Source organism: Canis aureus, chromosome 18, assembly GCF_053574225.1.
Source record: "Canis aureus isolate CA01 chromosome 18, VMU_Caureus_v.1.0, whole genome shotgun sequence".
Classification (NCBI taxonomy): Eukaryota; Metazoa; Chordata; class Mammalia; order Carnivora; family Canidae; genus Canis; species Canis aureus.
The window spans coordinates 54,903,494-54,927,478 of record NC_135628.1 but is presented as its reverse complement, the minus strand read 5'-3'; the positions used below and the strand labels follow the sequence as shown (position 1 = coordinate 54,927,478).

Genomic DNA, 23,985 nt, shown 5'->3' with positions numbered 1-23,985 from the left:
GTATGTCTTTTTCCAGACTCCTGAATCCCTGTTGTGACATCCTTGGCTTACATGCTGTCCTTTCTCCTGAGAGAAGCCCCTAGCCCCACAGCCTCTATGTACTAATGTCCAGTGTTAGGGTTAGTCTTCCACCTTTGGAAGTTTGATCCAAAGTGTTAGATGTGCTATGGGGATAGCAGGAGAATGTGGGGCTTGGGGGTGGGAGTGGGGTTCACATGTATTGAAGATCTACATACCTTGTGTTTTATTTAAGTTATATTTTCACAAATAATGAAGCTCAGAAAGGGATAAATTGTTTGCTCAAACTGTGTAACAGGTTAACTGAGGCAAAATTTGAATTCAGGTCTTTCTGGTCCCCAACCTTACACTGCTCACTTCTGTTTCCAGTTTAAATGTGCAGTCACTTCATTGCACTTGACATTAAAAAGGCAACGTGTAAGCTCATTAACTCAGACAAGCAGGGACTAGTGAGGAAAGACAAAGGTAGGGAAATGATATTTATTGGTAGTTTTGATTCTAGGCAGGGATTGATAGAGGTCTGCTTCTAAGACCTAAAATGTCCAGGGGGATGACCCCTATGGGAGTCCTCTGTGACCAAGGCTGTCCTGTTGAGAAGGCAGGTTGACCCTTGACTCCCTTTCCAGAAAGCTGCTGAAATCCCAGTGGTGAAGCACACTCGTTGGCTGTCGCACTCCCCTGTGGGGAGAGGTTTGGTACAGGCCTTAGCCTTGCACTTAGATTAGAACCACCAAAGGCTCCTATGTGGCTTAGTTGGCTAAGCGCTGGTCTTCGGCTCAGGTCATGACCCCAGGGTCCTGAGATCAAGCCTGCGTCAGGCTCTCTGCTCAGCAGGGAGTCTGCTTCTCCCTTTTCCTCTGCCCCTCCCCCCCTGCTTATGTGTGCTCCGTGTGCTCTCTCTCTCTCTCTCCCCCCTCTCCCTCTCTCTCCTTCTCTCAAAATAAGTAAATAAAAATCTTTAAGAAAAAAAAAAAACCCATGAGCCACTGTGGAAAGCACAGATTCAGTGCTCCTAAGGGGAGGCAGGGGTGCTAGTGGGAAGCTGAACATGGATTTGTCAAACTCCTATCCTCAGAGCTGGAGAAGCCTTACCACTAACTGATACAGTATTCTTAACCAGACCTTTTTGTGTTGTGGTCTTCCAGTCTGTAAATAATGCACAGACTCATGAACCTGAGGAGGCTGCAGGTGCAGTGTTCACAGAGGAACCATGGCAAGGATGGGAAAAGCATGTTCAGAATCAGGCTTTCTCATGAGCATTTATAGGACAAAGTTAATTAAAGCGGGACTTCTCAGCATCTTGAACAAACTATTCCAGAGGCTTTTCCAAATACTGAAAAGCTCCAGAAAACAATCAGCCTGGCATTCCTCACAGTCTGATTCATATCTTAGTTACTGTTGAAAGGGGAAAGAGCTCCTTCTGACTTTGGGTCGTGCCCCCATTTTTGTGATCAGACAAGTGTGGAAACATGCTATTATTCTACAACAGTATTTAAATATTTCAGAATCGTGTGTAATCTAACAGTCCACATTGGTTTGAATTTTGTGTTTAACCCGGCAGGTCTTCTCATTTGTACTTCTCAGATTGAATGTCTTAGACTGGTTTTTCTGCTGTGAGACCCTATCGAATACAACTGTGGCTTCTCTTGAACATTTCTCTTGTCAAGATCGTCTCAAATTTCAGTCCCAGCTCTTGAGAACGTTCCCAGCATAATGGTCCCTGTTGTGATAGCATCTTGAAGCGCATGGGCAGTCGGTGGAAAGCAGTCCAGTTTCCTTCCCCAGCCGGCTTTGATGCCTGGACCTAGACGGTACCACCCGGCCACCGGCACGGGCACCGATAAGCACAGGGCCAGCGCTGTGGCCTCAGCTGTGTTTAAGTTCATCTGTGGAGCTGTAATCATTAACTGAGAATTGGCGATCAGTGGTAACTTGACAGGACAGACTTGCCTCCATCACACCGCTGAGTCACTGGGGCCCGGGCGCCCGCCGGCTGCAATGTGAGCTGGGGGATGGGAGCCCCTTGGGAGGAACCCTCCATGGAGCTGTTCCCGGGGCACTCCCCCGACCCCTTTGCTGTGGCAGGGCGCATGTCAAAGACTAAAGTGCCCTTGAGCGATTGGCTTTCAGACACAGGAGACCTCTGATGGGCTTCCTCTCCTGTGATGTGGTGAAAGGTGCATTCCAGCTTTAGAGTTCGACCACGGAGCGGGGAAAGTTTTGCAGTTTCAGTTCTCAATTGCCCTCTGCCAGCCCGCCCCACTCCCAGGCGGGTGAGGTGGTACCTCCGGGCTCGTGCTGCCCTCTGTTGGCCTTCTGGAGTCCCTGCTGCTGCAGCATGAGGTTGCAAAGTCAAACTTTTAAAATAGAAACCTCCTCGCATCTTTGGGGAAGGCTGCCTTTATGCCTTCTTCTGTGATTGGAATTCTAGGTTTATACCATGTATCATTTCGTAAAACATCTTGCTGACAATCTGCGAAATGCGCCGTTCATGTCAGCAGATGATTTCCGTGGTGGTGGCCAGCCCCAGACCGAGAGCACCAGCATGAGGTCCCTCATAGTGCAGGTATTTCCCCAAACTCTGGGTCTTAAGCAGGAAAGAGAAGGTGGTGTTTATTTCTCTTTTTTAAAATTCATCTCTTTAGGACGTTGGTGGAGCTGACTTTTACTTCATCTGTTGCTCTGGGATATTTCCTGAGGGTTCACACACACATTTAAATTCCAGGTGCCGATCTCGGGAATGAATGCCTCTGAGGATTTCTGTGCCTGGAAAATATCTGTCAACAGATTGCGTTTACATCCCTGTGTAAGTAGAGGCTTGTGTTGGTAAATCAACCTTATGGGAGTCTTGTTTTATTTTGTTGCTGGTGATTCCACAGTAAAATTGTTGTGAATGATCATCAGTGTTTGATCTCTATACCTTTCCCCTTAAACACTCAGCCCCCAATTTATTATTGAAAAAAGCCTATAATATGAACTCTTGCTTAAAAGCAAGGGTATGGATCCCATATTTGGGTCTTAGAATGGGAAGAGGAGAAGTTAGAAAATATTAAAGATACCCATTTCACTTAATTCAGTTGGAGATGCCATCTGGGCATCCCAGGGCATCTTTTCAGATGCGAGTATTCTCCAAACACCTCTATAGCTAGCTACTCTGGAATGCATCCCTGTACAGCAAAATGTATGCAAGCAGAATCTGTGAGCCTGGCATTTTTCAAACTGTGACAGATTTCTTAGACACATCTCTGCTTATAATGTGCTGAAGGAAGAGTGATTTCTTATTTCTAGCATCATAGCCATCATTTACTGAGTGTTTATCTTGAGCTCTTTCTAAGTCAAATTGCTTTTCCTTGTGTATCTTAATTGTCACAACCTTATGCAGCAGGTACTGCTGTTGACCCTCGTTTGACAGGTGAGGAGACTGACGCCCAGGGTCAAAGTAACTCACTCAAGGCGGTGCAGGGAGCTGGTTGCAGAGCTTGACACTCTGGATCCAGAAGCCTGCAGGGCCCCTCTGGCCCCACTGCCCCTGCAGAAATGGGAAACACAGAAGGAGAAATGGCTGGGCTGTATTTTGGAGATGGTATTTTAGCTCTGTCACAATTGCATGCATGATCTGGTGGGCTAGCCTATCATCATCTTTTTTTTTTTTCCTACCATCATCTTTTGACTTGAGCTTCCTTAAGATAAATGAAAAGACAAAGCTTCCGAGAATGTGACTTGCTCCAGGTCACACTGCAAATCAGAATTGCGGCTGAGAGTCCAGCCCCTGCTCCTTCAGTGCTAGCCAAATCCTACTTGTTCCTAAGTCTTCTCCTTCCTCTTGGTGGGTTATTTGGTGCTGCTTCTGCTAATCAGAACCAAAGCTGATTTTACTGATTTACTCATGGGCTCATTGATAAAACCCTGAAACTTGGAGCCAGTGTATGCTCAGAGGTCCAGGTGGCCACTGAAGATTAGCTTCGTGTACAGCATCACAAAGCACTGAGCAGGAAAGAATGGTGGCTTGGAATCAGGCACATCGGGGTTTGGATTTGCCATTCATAAGCTTTGTGACGAAGGGCAAGTCATGTTCCTTCTCTAAACTTCTGTTCCTTCACATGGAAAATGGAGATACCACCAGCCTTGTTCGGTGGTAGTGAATGTTGAGAAAATGCACACAAAGCATGTAGCATGGTGCTGGCCAGAGGAAGCATTCTATAAATGAGAGTTATCATTATTTTTCAAAATGCCCTCCCATCTACTTCTTTTTTTTTTTTAAGATTTTATTCATTCATAAGAGACCCACAGAGAGAGGCAGAGACACAGGCAGAGGGAGATGCAGGCTCCCTTTGGGGAGCCCAATATAGGACTCAATCCCAGAACCCTGGGATCACGTCCTGAGTCGAAGGCAGACCCTCAGCCATGGAACCACCCAGGTGCCCTGCCTTCCCAACTACTTCTGAGTTTATTTCAGCCTTTACCCTGAAAAAGGCACTTCACAGCCCTGAGCCATCTAATAAAATGACAGATGTGTCTGTAGTGCTTTAAAAATAATAGACCGACTCTTTCCATATCCTGAATTCCATGTGACCCAGACAACCACTCCAGTATATGAATGTGTAGCTCCATTCTCTGGCTCAGGATACTGAAACTAGGAAAAATTAAATGATTGCCCGAGATCCCGTCATTAGTAAACAGCACAGGCAAAACTTTAACTCAGAACCACAGCCCCAGATCCTGTGCCGCTGGTTCGTCTGCTTCTTGCAAGGAAGCATTCTTTAAAGGCATGTAAGTCAACAGGAGAATGACCTAGAACTGAATGATCGAGCACGCATCTTTAGTGTGGCCTAAGTACTCAAGTTAGGACAGTCGTGTCCTGGTGTCTGCCGCATTTTGAAGCTGCGTTCTTAAAGAAGTGTCCTAGGCAGATGCAGTCTTCTTGTGAAATCCTCAAGCCTCTGGGGCAGTTACCTTAATCCAGCTTGTTCATGCAAGAACGGACTGGCATTTCAGTTCAGTGAAAACAATGATGTACTTGCACTGTTCCACTTTTGCCACACAGGAGTTCCTGGTATGGGTTATTGATTCACATTTCAGGCTCCAGCTTTCCTATCAGATTTGGAAGAAAAAAATACAGAGGGACAGGACAGCTTGCTCAAAAACAGCATGAAGATGCTGGTACAGACTGGATTTTGAAATGGAAACCCATTCTTATGGCCTGTGGGCCAAGAGATGCCAAGGAAGGATTTTTGTTCCTGAAAGGTGATTATGTTAATAATGGAGTCAGAGAGTTGAACAATTTTAGGTGTGTGTTCTATGCCTGAGAAAGAATTGGTCAAATAAATAAATAACACTCCTTTCAAACGGTGCAGTACTTTAAAATTGTTGATGGTTAAAATAGAAACACCCTGAGTTTCAGAAATTCAGCCCTCCCCATATCCTGGCCTAAAAATACAGAACAATCAGATTGATTGTTGGAGATTGGAGGCCATGGAGAAATGGAAGCCTGCCCGTGTTCCCTGAGTACTGGCTTTCCTTGTCGTTGAATGTCACTGAAAGATTCAACCAAGTAAGCAGATACTTCTTCACCTAAGTTAAGGAGTCAGTCGCTGTCACTCTGTTTCTTTGTGCAAGTCCTGGAAAGGGAATGAATGAAGCCCTATTAATTCATCAACTTACTCTTTTTTTATGTCCCTACTAGCAAACAGTGCAACTTTTCCCCGTGTTATTCGGTCTCCAGTCTCCTCACGTCGACTTGTTTTCAAGAAATTGGCTTCATGCTTTAGAAGATAATGTATGAAGGAGCACGTGGGTGGCTCAGTAGGTTAAGCATTTGCCTTTAGCTCAGGTCATACTCTCAGGGTCCTGGGATCGAGCCCTGCATGGGGGTTCCCTGCTCAGTGGGGAAGTCTGCTCCTCCCTCTGCCTCTGACCCTTCCCCCTACTCATGTTCTCTCTCTCTCAAATGAATAAATTAAAAATCTTTTAAAAAAGAAGATGATGTGAAAACGGAGGCCCGGTACCTCAGTTTCTCCCCAAGGCTTAAAAACTGCAGAGAAGTATGCTAAATTGCTGTACTTAAGAAGTTCTTCCTGCTGGAAATACCTTGTCAGACTGGGCTCACAGGAAGAGACAGGTGGATGCAAAAGAGCATATCCACCTTTGCTCTTCTGCTAAGTTTTTTGAAAAGCAGGCTTAAGATATAATGCAGAAAACCTACCATATCTATCTGTTTCTGCTAAGGGAGCCAAACCGATGGTCGTGTATGTAGCATGTGTGTGTGCACATTCATGTATGTGTATATATGGGTAGGAGATATGTATGATGTGACCAAACATAAGAGGAAGAAATTAATTTTTTAAGAAGATTTTTCCCCCATAACTGAAGCATCAGTCATTTGAAAAACACTTCTAACTGGTAGGAAGCAAAAGCTGCAATTCGTCATTTGTAAAAAAGAAAGAATAAGCAGACCTTTCTGTTCAGATTTTGGATTTTTTTTTAATTTTTATTTATTTATGATAGTCACACAGAGAGAGAGAGGCAGAGACATAGGCAGAGGGAGAAGCAGGCTCCAGGCACTGGGAGCCCGATGTGGGATTCGATCCCGGGTATCCAGGATCGCGCCCTGGGCCAAAGGCAGGCACCAAACCGCTGCGCCACCCAGGGATCCCATGATTTTGGATTTTTTTAACTGATGAGAATCATCTGGCTGCCTCTGTGCGTTTCCATACTGGTATTATGAATTATATTAGCATACACAGATGCAATGGACCCCTAAAGTAGTTACAAAATTCATGGAACAGTTATTGAAGAGTTATGGGGATTCTTCTGTCTCTACTTTTGGGTGTAAATGCTTGAATTGACTATCAGTTGAAACCGGTAACTAACTGCCTGTCGCTTCACAGAGCATATGCTTTCATCCACAGTCCGGGAGCTTTTATTGCATCTTTGCTGCAGTAAAGACTGTATATTCTTATAAGCCCATGGGCTTCATTCTCTTACTTACAGAAGATGAGAAAACCAGCTCAGGAGCAGGAAACATGTTCAGTAGATGCCTTTCCCGGAAGAAAGAGGAGTTTGTGTTGGGATCTCCTTAGGAAGAGGAGGCACTCCTCTAAAGCGTAAGAACATTCATCAGACCTAAGCCAAATCCCCCCCCACTGCCCCCACCCCTCCTGACTTGGCACCTGCTGAACCCACTTGAAATCACCAGCCACAGGCACATCATAATTAGATGTTCTTCCCATACTCATCACAGATGATAAATGAGGATGACGTATAAGGACAATCAAAAGGAGAAGCTGAAGATCAGTGAATTTATTTAAGCCAAGAGGACAGACAGACCCAGTGAATGGTGCCACCAGGATTAGAACCCATCTTCTCAAGGTGATGCTGTTATAATAAAACTGAGAAAAGGTGAGGAGCATTTTTGTGTTAAAAAGAGTCTGAGTGAGTGAACCCTGATGCAATCTGGGCTGATGGGAAAAATTGGAATATGGCCTCAGTATTAGAGGATACTAAGAATTGCTCATTTTCTTAGGTAGGATGAAGGTATTATAATTATGTAGAAGAATGACCTCATGTTTTAAGACCTGCTCAACAAGTTAGGAGCAGAGTGTCAGGATGGTTGTCAACTTACTTTCAAACAATCCACAGAAATATGCATGTTCCTTATATACAGCGTAGCTAAAGCAAAAATGAACAATGGTTGAATTTTGGTGGTATGAATTTAGAAAATCTTTTGTTTTTAAAAAGTTTATTTTAAAAAAACTTTATTCATTCACTTGAGAGTGAAAGAACACATGAGCAGGAAGGGAAGAGGGGGAGGGAAAAACAGACTCCCCGCTGAACAGGGAGCCCAACACAGGGCTCGATCCCAGGACACTAAGATCATGACCTGAACCCGAGGCAGCTGCCTAACTGCTAAACTACCCAGGCACCCAGGAAGTCATTTTATCGTCATTCTAATTTAACATATTTCTGAATTTTTCATAACAGTTTTTTAAAAATGAATGCCTATCGTGTTAGTGGCCTGTGGCCTGGATGCGTGAGTATTTTCTCAGATTCCTAGAAAGAACATGAAGGGGATGACATCAGTCTTCCTAATAAAATGATATCAGGAACCATAATGGGAAGGAGAAAAACAGCAAAAAATAACCTGCCAAGGAAAACTGAGAGGTCAAAGCCTGACTCTTGAGTTGTAGGGGAGGAGAACCTTAAGTAAAGCTAACAAAAATCTTTTTTTTTAAAGATTTTTATTTATTTATTCATGAGAGACACAGAGAGGCAGAGACACAGAGGAGAAGCAGGCTCCATGCAGGGAGCCCGATGTGGGACTCAATCCCAGGGCTCCAGGATCACGCCCTGGGCTGAAGGCGGCGCTAAACCACTGCGCCACCGGGGCTGCCCAAAGCTAACAAAAATCTTTCAGTCATTGACGCAATTGAAGGAATTCGTCCTGGAAAAAGAACCATTAGAATCTCATTAGTGTCAGCCTATGACTTTGCCTCTGAGCTGTTCTGCTGTCTTCCTTGGACCCTAAAATCATAGTAATCCCTTGAACGAAAAGAAATTATCTCGAAGAGAAAGTAAGGTTTAGGAAAAAGAGTTTTCTTTCAGCTTCTACCAGAGCACCTGCTTATTTTGTACTCTTTACGTGTTTGTGGTCCTAGATGTCTGGCACCTGGGTACTTTGACTCCAGGAAGAGTTCTGCTGTTTTACCCAAGTAAAGACTCTCTCCCTTGACTTCCCATAGAGAGTAAAATGGTTGTTGACTTGCGCTGTTGTCTCTGAATGACAAAACTAAACCTTTGGGCAGATCAAGAATAAAGAGCACAGGTGTGTTCCCCTCACCCCTTCCAGCCACAGATTTGGTGATAATGGTACATGCATACATGATTCACGAAAGCTCTGTTCAGACCACAGAGTCAAATAGCCGCAGCCAGGTTTCAACTTTTTCCTTTCTAGGTTGTATTGAGCCTATGGTAAGAGAGCGTTCTGAAGAAAAAATAGATCATAAAGCTTCTTCAGGAAGCTGGTTTCATATGGTGGTTTAGATTTAAATAGTGATTGTCTAGCACCATTTGAAATCAGTGTTCTTGGGGGAGGCCAGCTGCACTACCAGTGACAAAAGGAATGAATGGGACGACCCCGAAGTATTTCAGAGCAAAGACCATATGGCTGTGAGCATCTGCATGATGTAGCTGATGCGTTCCTTTTACCCTGCCAACAGTTGTGTCATGTTTAACAAGCTAACTCTATGGATGTCTTCTTATTAAAACTGTGTACTCGTTCTGTGCAAGAACTCCTCGATAGGACAGACTCCATCATGTGAGGGTTAAAGGGCCACATACATGGCGGATTTATTGCTCCTTGGTCCCTCCCGCCTCTCACGTCCTCCTGTGACCCCTTAGAGGATGACTGATTTCTTTTGGTGTTCAGAGTCAATATAATTTTCTAGCACCATCTGAAATCGGTTATAATGATTGGGGAAGAGCACCCTGCAGCTGATGAAAGGAGAGAAAATATATTGGTGACCTTTGGGGCCACGGAGAAGAACTGGAGAAAACAGAAGTCACAGAGCAGAAATACCGAAGTAGTTCTTTTCAATTTTTAAGTTGAATTTCATTGCCCTGTATTGTGTGTGTTATAACACTGGTACACGGTTAGCTGTTAGCATATTGCCAAGAGTTCTAGTTGAGAAATTTTCCACAGAATTTCTGAGGATTTTTATTTTGATGCTAGATATGTAGGAAAAAAAATGGATAAAATCAGACTACTGGAGGTCATTTGAAAGGAGCATCGAGGGAGTAAATTCTGTTCACAGACATGTGCATGCATGACCTCATCTGTGACCTCCTGCCTGGTGACAGGGCTCATTCCATGGTTGACCAGGTCACTTTCCTAAAAGGCAGTACCCAGCCTCAGGCTGGCTAGAAGTTCAGTCTAACAAGGTGCATGAAGAAAGATGGTGTGGATAACCAAGTTTCTGTGTCTAAGACAGAACTAAGTTAATATGGTTCCGTTCAGTTAGTAAACAAGGTAAAGAAAGCCAGAGGTTATATTTGAACAATCCTAAATTACACCTTCTTACTATGGAAAGGGAAGTGGTGAGGTTAAAAACAGCACTGGTTTTCTAGAACCAAGGAGAGAGGAGAAAAGGCTTAAGAATGAGCTCCCGGGATCATCAGTGCTGCTGCTGACCACAGGTACTGATCTAGCCAAAGGTCGAGGGGGGAGGACACCTGATGGAATTCCGGGCCTTGTACTTCCAGTCTCTCTCTTTCTTGGAAAGGATACATGGCCTGACAAGTGACCTCCACCCTGCTTAAAGGAGCTCGTGCCTCTCTACCTGCCCTGCCCCTCCCACACCCACATCCTCCTTTCAACCTCCTTCTTATTTGTCTGGGAAAACACTTGGAATTTGCAGCCAAAACCTTGTCTACGACCACATCAAGTGAAGTCATGTCACTTCTTTTGCTGTCCTGTCATTACTGTTTCCCCAGGACCCTCTCTGTTGCTTTCCTACCTGCTCTGTTTTCCCTGACTAATCTCACTCCCTCCCCTGATTCTGGACCCCCAGCATGTATGGATTGCCCCCTGAACTAGAGCTCTAGCTACAGATCGTTTTTCAGAACTCTTCATTTCCATATTTTCAGTGGCATCTAGATAGTTCCACCTGCTATTCTAAACCTGCCTCAATTTGATAAACCAAAGCCACACCCCAAACTTAGCTCCCCCTGCTCTAAGGCTGGACACCTTAGACTTGCAGGATGGTTCTTGTCCTTACCCACACCACCCCAACACATTCACCCCACCAAGTCCTGTGGCTTTTCTCCCTCAACTCTTTATTGTTGTGGGGTGTTTTTAGATTTTTTACTTATTTATTCATGAGAGACAGAAAAAGAAGCAGACACAAGCACAGGGAGAAGCAGGATCCCCACAGGGAGCCCGATGCAGGGGACTGGATCCCAGGACCCTGGTATCACTGCCCTGAGCCAAAGGCAGATGCTCAACCATTGAGCCACTCAGATGCCCCTCCCTCAACTCTTTAAAATCCAGCCTTGAGCCTCCTAGGTAGCTTTCTTGCCCCACCTCCCACCTTCAATGTCACCCTTTGTGTTGCCACCATTTCTCTTTCTGAATGCACATGGGACCTCGTCCTTTCTCCATCCTTCATGATTTCCACTCCTGCTCTCCCAGCCTGTTTCCTGAGCTCACTCAGCCCCTTGCTCCAGATACCTTCACGTTTCCGAGCCTGGGCCTCTGCCCGGCCCTCCCCACTCCATCATCCTCAGCCTGAGAGCTCTAGCTAATTCTTTAAAAACCCTGGCTCGTGTGTGCATGCATGTCAGTGCAGCCTTCGCTTTGCCTTCAACTTTGAGGCTTAGAGCACTGGCAGTGGCTTTTCTCCCTGTCCTCCCTTAGAACCTCACGTCACCCTCCATGTTGTCCTGTGATGACTTACGTAGTTACCAGTCTTCTCTGCTGGCTTGTAAGATCGTTGGATTTGAGAGGAGTGGTAGGAATGTACACACTATGTACATTCAATTCATATTCATATATGTGTGCAGGATCCTTCTGGGCTGTGCTGCTGCTTTTCAGCCAGTTCAGGGTTTCTCTCCCATTTTCATTTTCCAGATTCATGGGAATGACCCAAATTAAATAAAAGACAGTAAATCTGCTTCAAAGGGTGCGTATCCTTTTCTAAAACCTTTAAATATAATTTTGATGTATATTTCATGATGGATTATACACATTTTTTTCTTCAGCGCACATAAGTACTAAGAATTGATGTGTTTAATGAGTTAGCCTTGGGGAGAATAATTATTAGAAGGATTGTTGTCCTGTTTTAGAGAACAGCAAAGACACAAAAACAGATGTGTCCTAACTCTAACAGGGTTAGAGTTTGCTGAGCAGGCTGTGCCCATTAAATATAATAATTTACAGCCACTGTGTGCCAACTACACAATCACTGCCCATTGTGCCCAACAGCCCTGCCAAGTGGGTAGTATTTCCCCCAAGTCATAGACAAGGAAGTAGAAGCACAGAAAAGTAACTTGCCTGGGCTTTCACAGCTTGTCGACAGTAGATTTGCATTCCAAATTGGACAGTAAACAATTACGATGATGATAGCAGCCAACGCTGAGCTCTTATTTTGTGCTGGTCATTTGCTGAGCATTTAACGTGAATTACCTAATTTACTCTAACTTTCAAAATAGTTCTGGGAAGTAGTTACTATAATTCTCATCATTCCCATTTTGCAGATGAACAAAGAACAAAGTAATTTGTCCTTGTCCCCGATCATGTAACTGTCAAGTTTTCAGGCAGGTATACAAACAAACTCAGATCTCTCTGACTCCTTTGCCTACGCTTATAATTAGTACTATTCTTTTCAAAGTGGTTGATGGTAGTAATTGTGGGCACACTCATCTGGGTAGGCAGCCTCTGAGATGGTCCCCGTTGATCCCCACCTGCTGGGGTTCACACCCTGTGCAGTCCCTTCCCCTGGAGTGTGGGCTGGACCAAGTGACTTGCTTCTCTTAGATAGAATACGGCTAAGGTGAGGTGTCACTTCCAAGATTAGGTTACAAAGGGGCTGATCCTTTGTAACCATGATCATGCTTTCATGTTTGCTCACGCACTCTTTCTCTCTCTCTAAGGAAAGTGACCTGCCTTCTCAGGAACTACTCAGTGGAAAGGCCCAGGTAGAAAGAAACCAATGTCTTCAGGCAACAGCTCATGATAACCTGCCTAGAGCCACATGAGCTTGGAAACGAATCCTCTCAACAAGCGTGGAGATGACTACAGCTCCAGCCAATACCTTACTGCAGCCCAGAGACACCTTGAACTACAGAATCCACAGAAATTGTTGCATAACAAGTGTTTATTATTTTAGGCCACTGCATTTTGGGGGGCTATTTGTTATGCAGCAAAAGAGGACTATTACAGCTTGTAGTACTCATATCTAGACTCAGATACCTGCTTATGGTACCTAGTTTGTCTTCCAATAAACATTTTGTTGAAGAATCACTTTAGGTTTACAGAAAAGTTGAAGAGATAATAGAGTAGTTTTTCTGCCACTCATCAGGTTTCCTGTTGTTAGTATTTCCTATAACCATAGTACATTTGTCAATACTACACCCACATTAGCACTTTACTGGTGACTAAAATTCAGACTTTATTCACATCTCACTAGTTTTTCCACTGATGTCCTTTTTCTGTGCTAGGATTGCTATCGTATTTTAATGGCCTAGGAGATAATCATGCCTCATAACTGTGCTTGTGTGTGTGTGTGTGTGTGTGTGTGTGTGTGTGTCAAGAGAGAAGAAATACACATGTTTGCTAAAATCTGGGAGACTACTCACAGATAATAAAGGAATATTAGCAAGGTCTTTAATTAGGAGTCTTGCTTATAATTATTAAGAAAAATAACCATTAATGAAAAATGTGTAGGAGCACGTGGGTGGCACAGTCGGTTAAGGCTTTGATTCTTGGTTTCGGCTCAGGTCATGGTCTCAGGGTTGTCAGAGCACCATGTTGGGCTCCGCGCTCAGTGGAGATTCTGCTTGAGATTCTCTCCCTCCTCCCTCTGCCCCTCCCCCTGCTCAGACATCCACAGTCTCTAAATAAAATAAATAAAATCTATTTTCAAATGTCTATTATGTGAAATTACTGAGGGGTAGGTGGGAATGGCTACAAATAAAAAATGAGGGATCCCTGGGTGGCGCAGCGGTTTAGCGCCTGCCTTTGGCCCAGGGCGCGATCCTGGAGACCCGGGATCGAATCCCACATCGGGCTCCCGGTGCATGGAGCCTGCTTCTCCCTCTGCCTGTGTCTCTGCCTCTCTCTCTCTCTCTGTGACTATCATAAAAAAAAAAAAAAAATGATTAAGGCCCCAACAAGTCAGAAATTCTAAATGTCAAGTCTACCTTATAAAAAGTAGTGTTTTTCCTTAACAAACTAAAACTTTGATTTTCATTTAATAGGATTATCAAAGATTATCAGATTTGCCAATAGCTATTTTGCATTATCATGTTGGTACAAATTAATTTTTATTTAATATGTGGAGTCTTAGTTTTCTTATAAGTATTTAAATGGAAACCATTTATCTAAGTGACCTGATTTCCTTTATTCTTGATTCCAATGCAGTGTGATCCTAGCCAAGTCACTTAGTCTTCTTGGGTTTTCCTTTAGTATCAATTTGTATTACCAGAATTTTACAATGAATTTACAAATGCTTAATCGGTGTAAACATTTTGTAAATCTGTAAAAGGGTAATAAAAATTTCTATTCCCTAATTGCTTAAACACTGAGCTGCATTATTTTGCAGCATTTCCAGGTGATCCTTAAAGAACAATCCATATGAAAGTAAAGCTTTTGGGAAAGATTGAGTGATGTTGCTTGAAAGAAAGGACATCCTAATTCCACACACACTCTCCTGGTTGAATTTTTTTTAACAAGGTGAATAATGAGAAAATCAGGTGACTTTAGGTAAGCTTTGTATAGATCCTAAAAAGCCATTAAGCAAAACAGGACTTTAAAAATCTTGGTGACCTACCAAAGAACCAAAATAAGTAATTAAAAAAATAACAGAAACAGATTTGAACTCTGGAAATTAATACACACGAGAGGCCCCAACTCTTAGTGGCCGAGGTTTGCTTCTTGGTTTCACTGTCCAGCTCTTCTTCATCGCCAGGACTCCTTGATTTTCAATAGCTGACTACTGAGAAAAACAGAATAGAAAAGTTTACAGAGGGGGTGCCAAAGGAGAGAGAAATAAAATATAATTGGGAAAAACGGAGCAAAACACAGTGTAACCTCATTTATAACCTACTACTTCCCAGAACTCTGAATTCATTTTTTTTCCTGCACTTCTCAACTTTGAAACAAAAGTGTCAGATTACAAAAAAGCAAGCTATTGGGTTTACTGAAGAACTGCACGCATATATATTTCTTTTTTTTTTTTTAAGATTTTACTTTTATTTATGAGAGAGACAGAGAGAGAGAGAGAGAGGCAGAGACACAGGCAGAGGAAGAAGCAGGCTCCATGCAGGGAGCCCGACGTGGGACTTGATCCCAGGACTCCAGGATCACACCCCAGGCCGAAGGCAGGCACTAAACTGCTGAGCCACCAGGGCTACCCCGCATGTATATTTCTAATACCACATTTGAAGTTAGTACATAATTCATTTCTGCCTATCGTGCCTGAAATATAATCTTGGCTTATTCAAAATGATGAATGATCCGCAGATACTATGGAAACCATAAATCATCAAGGCTTCAATTTAATGCATTGTCCTCTGTTTACTAAAACCAAAGAATGTATAAACATGTTGTAGAGACTTTGTAAACAATTCTCATTTAGGCAAAAATAAAATAGAATTTGTATACTAGATAGAATCCATTATATTGTGTTCCTTATATTTTTTTTATTATTGAGGTAGGATTCACATAACATAATTTGCCATTTTAACCACTCTAAAGTGTACAGTTCAGTGGCTTTTAGTACATTCATGACATTGTGCCGCCATCACAACTAATTCCAGAACATTTCCATCACACCCAGAAGAAGCCCCATGGCTATTAAGTAAGCACCCCTCATTCCCCCGTCCTCTTCATTCTTCACAACCACTAATCTGCTTTCTGTGGATTTGCCTATTCTAGACTTTCATATAAATGGAATCACAATATGTGGCCTTTGGAGACTGGCGTCTCATTTGGCGTGACTTGTCAAGGTTCATCCGTGTTGCAGCATGTGTCTGCACTTCATTCCCTTTTATGGCTGAATTCTATCCCATTGTGTGGGTGGACCACAATTTGTTTATCCACCCATCTGTTGGATGGGCATTTGGGTGGTTCTTTACATTCATGTTTTTATTTTTGTCAATGTCATATGTGTCCATAGACCCAACAGGTCAGCGGCTCCGATTCCTACAATAATGAAGGGCTGTCCTCTACCCTCCCTCAAAGCAGCCACTCTCACTCAGCCCATTTATCGGTTTCTTTTCTTTCCCTCCATATAAAATGCTCATATTGCTGTTTCTTGGTTTTGACTTTATGTTTCTACCATGGAAACGAAGATTTCGCTCCTACCACCACCACTCCTATGTATACTACTCTCTCCACCTTCACAACTTAGTTACTACATGCTTTGGGGTTAAATCAAGAATACTAATTGAGTGAGAGTTGATCATTCTATCAATACCGTTGAACCCCATGGCTATGCATTTTGAGATTTCCTCTTAAAACTTTTTAAGTTGGGGACATCTGGGTGGCTCAGTGGTTGAGCATCTGCTTGAGCATCTGCTCAGGGCATGGTCCTGAGATCGAGTCCTGCATCGGGCTCCCTGCAGAGGGGGCCTGCTTCTCCCCTGCCTGTGTCTGCCTCTCTCTGTGTGTCTCATGAATAAATAAGTAAAATCTTAAAAAACTAAGTTCTGAAATTAATTTCCTTTTTTAAAATATTGTTAATTGTCCACGTGCTTACTCATTGCCAGGTCTTTTCTATAGAACCATAATGTCCATCTGGCTCCCGGAGCTGTTGAACAATCTGAGACAATGCTGATTGCTGACCCTTTTTCTCCAGAAATTTTAGGAGAATTTGTTTATCCCCTGAGTTGTTTAAATTTCACAATTATATGGCAGGATAGAGGGTGGCTTCATTGATTTGGCCAAGAGTTAAGTGTCCCTTTCCTTCTGGAGGCTTACATCTCGTAACTCTAGAAAATGTCTCTCCCCTCTATTATTTCTTAGATAATTCCCTTTCCCCATACTCACTATTCTCGTTCTAGAACTCCGGTTTCATACATTGGCCCTCCTGGAGTAACGCTGTGATTTTTCACATTTGTTTCCTTTCTAAGTTTTTCATTGTTTTGATCTTGTCCTACTTTCTGGGAAAATTCACCTATTTCCAGAACTTAACACTGAATTCTGATTTCTGCTAATGTATTTTTAATATCTGACAGGTTTGTCTTAGAATTTTGTTTGGAAGATTCACAAACATTCCTAAGGATGTTAATTCGTTTTGGGGTTTGTTTATTTTTTCCTTTTTGAAGATTTCTGGTCATGACAGTGTCTTTGTTTCTTCTAGGTTCTTTGTGTCCTGGTTTCAGTTTCATCTTTCATATTAGAAGTTTGCTCAAATGGCTGTAGATTCTTGGCTATCCATTCACACTTAAGGATGGGGCCTTAAAACTGTTGAAAGCGCTCTCTACTTTGTACTTATCAACTCCTGGGCCTCGGTTTAGGATCTGTGGTAGGCAGAATGAGCACCTCCCAGAGATGCCCACATCTCAATCCCCAGAATGTGTGAAAACGTGCTTTAGATAGCAAAAGGGGTTCTGCACAGGTGATTCGGGTTAGGGGCCCTGAGACCGGGAGAGCCGCGTGCGTTACCCAGGTGGGATCAACCCAATCCCGTGAGTCCGTAGAGGCAGAGGACCTTCCCCAGCGGCGGTCAGGGAAATGCAATGTGCTGGCCAAGGCATACGGTTGGCCTCTAGAAGCTGGAAAAAGCAGAGACCATCACCCTGAGAGCTTCCAGAAGGGAACACAGCCCTGCTGAAAGGGATTTTATTTTTTTTTAATTATTTTTTTAATTTATTTATGATAGTCACACAAAGAGAGAGAGAGGCAGAGACACAGGCAGAGGGAGAAGCAGGCTCCACGCACCGGGAGCCCGACGTGGGATTCGATCCCGGGTCTCCAGGATCGCGCCCTGGGCCAAAGGCAGGAGCCAAACCGCTGCGCACCCAGGGATCCCCGGAAAGGGATTTTACCCCAGTGAGCCGAGTAGCCGACCTCTGGCCTTCCGAGTGGTAAGACAGGAAGACTTGGGTTAAGTGAGTGCTTCGTCGCAGCAGCAGCGGGAAGCTGATACAGTGGCGGGGCGGAGACGTCGGGGAGCCCCAGCATCACTAGAGGTTTGGGGGCCTTGCCTCCCTGGGTCTGGCCTAGTTTCCGCAGAGCCAGACCTTTTGTCTCTTGCTGGGGGTTGTATCAGGCTCGAACAGAATCTCTCCGAAGTTTCCAAGGATGAAGATGGCTTCCAGGGCGCAGGGGCCGCGGGGGAGGGAGTGTGTTGGAAGCTGTCACCGGGGACATGAGCTCCAGGGCGACAAAGGCTGGCGGTCTCGGGGAGGAATCCAGGGGCCCCGCAGCCAGCGCCTGCCTCATCCAACACCGGGCGACGGTTCCTGTCCCGTCTGCCTCCCGGACCTCAGGCGCCGTCCCCTCCCTGGCTAACTTGGGAGCCGGGCAGGGCAAGGGGGCTGATGGGGGCGCGGCGACCGACCCCGGCCGCCCGGAAGCTGAGCCGAGGGAGGAGCGGCCCGGGGCCCGTCTCTGGGGGTGCCTCGTACCCCTAAGCCCAGTTTCTCCAATTCCGGCTCCCCAGAGGGCGCGGCGCCGAGGACGGGGAGCAGAGCGGGTGTCCCTGGGCCGCCCGGGGTCCTGGCCCCTCGCCCTCGGGCCGCTCGCACCTGCTGCTGTGACTCTTGGTCTCGTCCTGCTGGCTCGTGCTTAAGTTGCTTCTTCATCGTCTGATTAGTGGGGTGTCCGAAGGGCATCGACAAGCCCACGTGTGACCGGGTTTAAGTGAACGTCTGTGCGATTTTTTAAGATGAATATTGTATAGTGTGAAGAGCTCAAAGTCAGGCGACCCACGTCCGGGTGCCAGCCGCCTTGCCACTTTACTTGTCAGACCAGTCTTCTCCCCTCTGAAGCGAGTTGGCGCCATTGGGATTCTTTCTAAAGATGCTAATGAAAGCTGTGGTCCCTCTCCGCTTAAGAAAAATAATGCACGTGCATACAAAATTGAGTGTGTTCTAGAAGGCCCTCAAAGGCCTTCCATAAACCCTCCATGGGCATTCATCCCCACGTTCAGAACCCCTGGCTGAGATCATCTCTGAGGTCACTTTAACACCTAACATTGATTCCCAAAGCTGTTGGCTTAAATATAATACAATAGATTTCAAAGATGACATTTGAAGCTGGCCTTTTTTTAAAGTTGATGAGGTAATTTCAGTGTACTGTCAGGAAACCAAAAAAGCTGGAGTCCAAGAGCTGGTCTTGAATTCAGTTCAGAGAGTATAAAGGGGCTTTGAGATTTAAGTGGCTGTGGATGATGGCTAACTGGCACACCAGTGGAAGGACTGACCAGAGATGGAAAAAAGCCTCTGTCATCTGCTCACCATGACAAGTGGCATGGATTCATGGCGAGAAAGCTCAACGGTGGTGTGGCCGGCAGGCATCTGATACGGTACCGGCGACATTAGCAGTGGCCTCCCTGACCATTAGTCTCTCATGACACACAATCTTGAATCACAACGTCAGGAAAACAGCCTAAACTGAACTACAGACTAGCTAATAACATCACCATGTACCCAACGACACTACGTTATTTTGGGTCTTTATTTCTAGCTCCTTGGGACCTGAGGGGCAGCCCCCTCCCAGGATTCTGTGTGTGCCTTGCCCTGTCAGGCTAAGGAGAAGATGGGCTTGTTTCAGGCTGTGGGTTAAGTGGCTGACAAACGGAGCTGTTTTCTCTATTGCCGAGAAAGATGAGGGGCAGGAGGAGGAGCAGGACAATGCACATTTTAGTGGAGGTCATGGGGAATTGTCAAGGGTCCTTACTAACAGACTACCCAGAAATTGGAGCAACGTTGCGGTTACAGTTCCTTCTCTCTGGACCTGAAGTGAGCTGAGGTCAGCCCTGTGACACTAATTGTCATCATTTGGTGGAGGCAACTTGGAACCCCAGGTGTACGGCCCCAGTGGGATTATTACTGACTGGATGGATGCTACACACCTGGACCTTTGTGCCACCTGCCTGTGCCTTAGTAATTTTTTTTTTTTTGCATGCTATAATTTTCCTTAGGGAGTCAAGTCGGCTGAGTAGAAGTTATGTTGCTCATTTCCTACAGCATGTAATGAAAGCAGCAGCTCTACCAGTGAAATAATCCCTAAAACCTATTTCCAAATCTTTTTTTTAACAGTATTTACCCCATTCTACAGCTGGTTAAATAGGGGTATCAGAAGGGAGAACTGTTGTCTTAACACCCACATAGTGGGTCAATGAGGGGTGGGAAGAGGCTCTAGTGTCTTCATTTTTTTTTTTTTTTAATTCCCATGATTTGCTTCTAGAGAATGTTCTGGGCCCCACACCCCTCGTTTATGTTCTTTCTCTCCTGAGGGCCAAGGAAGAAACTCTAGCCAACTGCTTTGGAGCTACCCTGCCTTGAAAAGGCTCATTCCACCCAGGTGGCCTTTAGTGCCCGATGGCCAGCCCTGCCCACTGTGTGGAAACCACAGATAAGTGCCTGAGCTGGCGCTGCCCTGGTATGTGGGTGCGGCCGGGAAGCTTCAGGCCAAACTGTACAGACTTGCTGTTTCAAGATTAGCACTTTCTAAAAGCAGAGAGGAGATGAGGGGCAGTGAGCACATAATTCTTCCTCCTGGGATGTAAGCGGGGTCTCTAAGTGGACAAAGAGCTTGTTCATCAGAAGTCAGAGGAGAAAGTCAGAGGAGGCAGGAGGAAGGATGGTGGTACAAATCCTGCCTCCATGGCGGTGGCGGGGGAAGTCAGGAAAATAATGGCCCCATACCAATATGCATCAACCTCAAACATTGGACACCACCCGCTCTGGGTTGGGCAGAGTTGGTGCAGCCTGGCAGATGCTAAGTAGCCAATACTGTGCCAAAGGCTTGATGTGGCAGGAGGTGACAGGACAAAGGTATTGGACGGTGCCAGTTGGGTGCCAGCCGCCTTAGTTGTCAGAACTGGTCTTGGAAAAAAGCACAGCCTTTGGGTATACTTTTGTGGGAGGCATTTTTAGTCTCTGAAAACAGCTGCCTTGCCTCTCCCTTTGGGCTTCCTTCCTGTGACTGAACAGGCCAGAGGGAAGGTCAAGGGCAGGCAGTAGAACAAGGACAAAGGAAGGAGGTGTGGACTGTACATGGGGCCATGTTCTAATCCTAGCTCACTGACTTCCTGCATATGGAGAACAAACAAAAAAACAAAACAAACCAAAAAAACAGTTGGGTGGGGGGAAAGGCTGGGACACATGTAAGGGAACAGAGCTCTGACAAAACAGCGAACAGATAGGATCTCCCTAAGAATGTCCTACCTGTGAATGACTTTGAAATGTCCTTGAAAAGGTCATGTTTCCACACTGATGTGCATGAAAGAAACCAGTAGCCTCATTTTCCTACTAAAAGATAAGGCCAATAGCAATACCTCATTGACATGTCTTAAAGGTCAAAGTAGCAACGTCCCTAAAGAGAAACAAATGGGTAGTAGACATGTATACTAACCTTTTTCAACTGAGGATGATGTGGCCAGCAGAGATGGCTAAGATTCTGGGCCCCTGCGTGAGCTCCTCCGGAGCCCACACCTCTCATCTCAGCAGCAGGAGTTCCTCCATGCTACAGAATGCGAGAATTACCATGTGCTGAGTGTGCGAGTGTCTCCAAGGACCGGAACATGTGAACAGTTCTTTGCCTTCTGGAGAGTGCAACATGGGCCTTGGGAAGCAGCCATCCCCCATCCCCCATCTCCCATCCCTTTAGTAGCTCACCAATAATTTGGTTGAATAAAGATTTGTTGAACATCTACAATGTTCAAGGCACTGCCTATAGAGGTCTCCCTGTAACATAACCAGAACTGTGCTGCTCAGGTCCTTTCCACATCAAGATATTGGTAAACTGATCACAAATGCTATCTTTTCATGCAATTACTTAAAAATCCATGCTGTTGGGACACTGGGTGGCTCAGCAGTTTAGCGCCTGCCTTCGGCTCAGGGTGTGATCCTGGAGTCCCGGGATCGAGTCCTACATCAGGCTCCCTGCATGGAGCCTGCTTCTGTCTCTGCCTGTGTCTCTGCCTGCCTCTCTGTCTCTCCCCTGAATAAATAAATAAAATCTTTTAAAAAATTCTGAGGAGGCAATCCTATGAATAGAAGGAGGAAAACCTGATGTTTAATTAGATGAAAGATACTCTGATCCTGTTGCTGACCAATATCCTCCCAAGTCAGCTGAGGAAAGGCTGATCATATGGTTTGTCCTTCCTATACAAAGACCTGTGTGTCCTTTTGTTTACACAAAACACTAATCGTCCTGCCTTGCTTGTTGGCAGAGAGCTGGTGGAGATGGAGCTGCATTTATGTCCATGGGACAGAGTAACCCAACTCATCTGTGACTGTCCCCTCGCTGGTTGACAGTACTCAAAGGAACAAATGCAGTCTACCCCAGCTCCCAGCAAGCAAGAGTCCTGAAAGTCACAAGCAGGATCTCCTAGCAAAGTGGAATTTATCTCTAAAGAGAGGTTTATGGCTGACCAGACTTCATCAACTCAGATATGTTTGCCCGTCTCCTGAAATGGAACATGAGTGGACGTTAAGACCAGAGTTCTGGACCGTGGGGAACTCTCTGGTTAGATTCCAGATCAGAATGTATCATTGTACTGTCACAATTTTTCTAATACGTGGTATCTCTGCTAAAGCCCATAGGACATTCTGCCTTCCATTGGAGTCCCTCTTATTAATGTTTTTCTTACCTAATAAGCTGTGAGCTTCTTGATGTCAGGGTCCATGTGCCTAGCACAGTGTAGGCCTTCTGTGATGAATTGGCATGAAAAGTGTTATTCTGTTCCCAAAAACCTTCAGAAGATTAACCTGTAATAAAGCCTTATGTAAACACAAACTTACTGGATGTCAGTAGTGAAATCGACTACACTGAAGTCAGGGGCCTCCACACTGAGAAGCAGAAGCCGCTTTGCAGTCATGGTTTTAGGAACTATAGCATAGCTGCTGCTATTCCCTAGAGATGAAGGGGGGAATATTCTTGTGAATTCAGTTTACTGACTATTCAAAAAATCTTCTACTCCTATTCAGATGTAGTTCAGGAACAAGGAGCATCAGAGTCTGTAAATTCTAGGCAAAAATTCTCCCCCAGTCCTATTCCTCAAAAAAGGTCAAAGAGAGTAGAACTAATATGTGGTTAGTGGAATTAGAGGAGAAAGAAGGGGTGTATACCCTCACCCTATATCCCACAACTGTGAGACTTTGAATCAGTTGCCAGGGTGGGCGTTAACATTGTTGAGACAGAGGATTCAGCACCATGGTCAGAGCCCAAGAAATGATAAGTTTGGACCTCAAGCAAATCCTCTACGCAGGAGGAAAATAAAGGGAATCTTTACCTGAGGACTTCTCCTTCAAAACAGTAGTGAGACACCACTACACACCTTTTACAATGACCTAAATCCAGATCCCTGACAACACCAAATGCTGGCAAGGATATGGAGCAATAGGAATTTTCTTTCATTGCAGGTGGGAATGCAATGCAATATACAGCCACTTTGGAAGACAGTTTGGTGGTTTCTTGCAAAATTAAACCTATTACCATACATCTAGCAGTTCTAGCAAAGGAGTTGAAAACTTATGTCTGCACAAAAAAACTGCACATAGCTGTTTATAGCAGCTTTATTCACAATCGCCAAAATTTGGAGGCAACCAAGATGCCCTTCAGCAGGTGAATCCATCCAGACAATGGAATGTCTGAATCAGCACTGAAAAAATGAGCTGATGGAACCATGGAAATACATGAAGGAAATTTGAATGCAGATTAATAAGTGAAAGAAGCCAATCTGAGAAGGCTATATCCTGTATGATCCCAACTATAAGACATTCTGGAAAAGGCAAAACTAGGATGATAGTAAAAAGATCAGTGGTTTCCAGAATTAGGGGGGAGAGAAGGATGAATAAGCAGAGCACAGAAAATTTTTAGGGTAGTGATACCATAATGGTGGGCACATGTCATTATAGAATGTACAATAAGAGTTAACCCCAACATAAACTATGTGTGATAATGACGTGTCAATGTGGTTCATCAGTTGTAATAAATACACCATTCCGGTGAGAGATGCTGATAATAGAGACTATATGTGAGTGAGAGCAGGGAGTCATGGGAGATCTCTGAACCTTCCT

The 23,985-nt window shown here is 44.7% G+C and overlaps 1 long non-coding RNA gene across 1 annotated transcript; it reads left to right on the top strand.

Moving 5' to 3' along the window:
• The first annotated feature begins 428 nt into the window (after positions 1–428).
• Positions 429–13,217, top strand: LOC144289112 (uncharacterized). The gene is made up of 4 exons (XR_013357152.1): positions 429–2,824; positions 7,009–7,121; positions 7,259–7,416; positions 12,664–13,217. It is a non-coding gene; the product is annotated as an uncharacterized LOC144289112 (long non-coding RNA).
• The last annotated feature ends 10,768 nt before the right edge of the window (positions 13,218–23,985 follow it).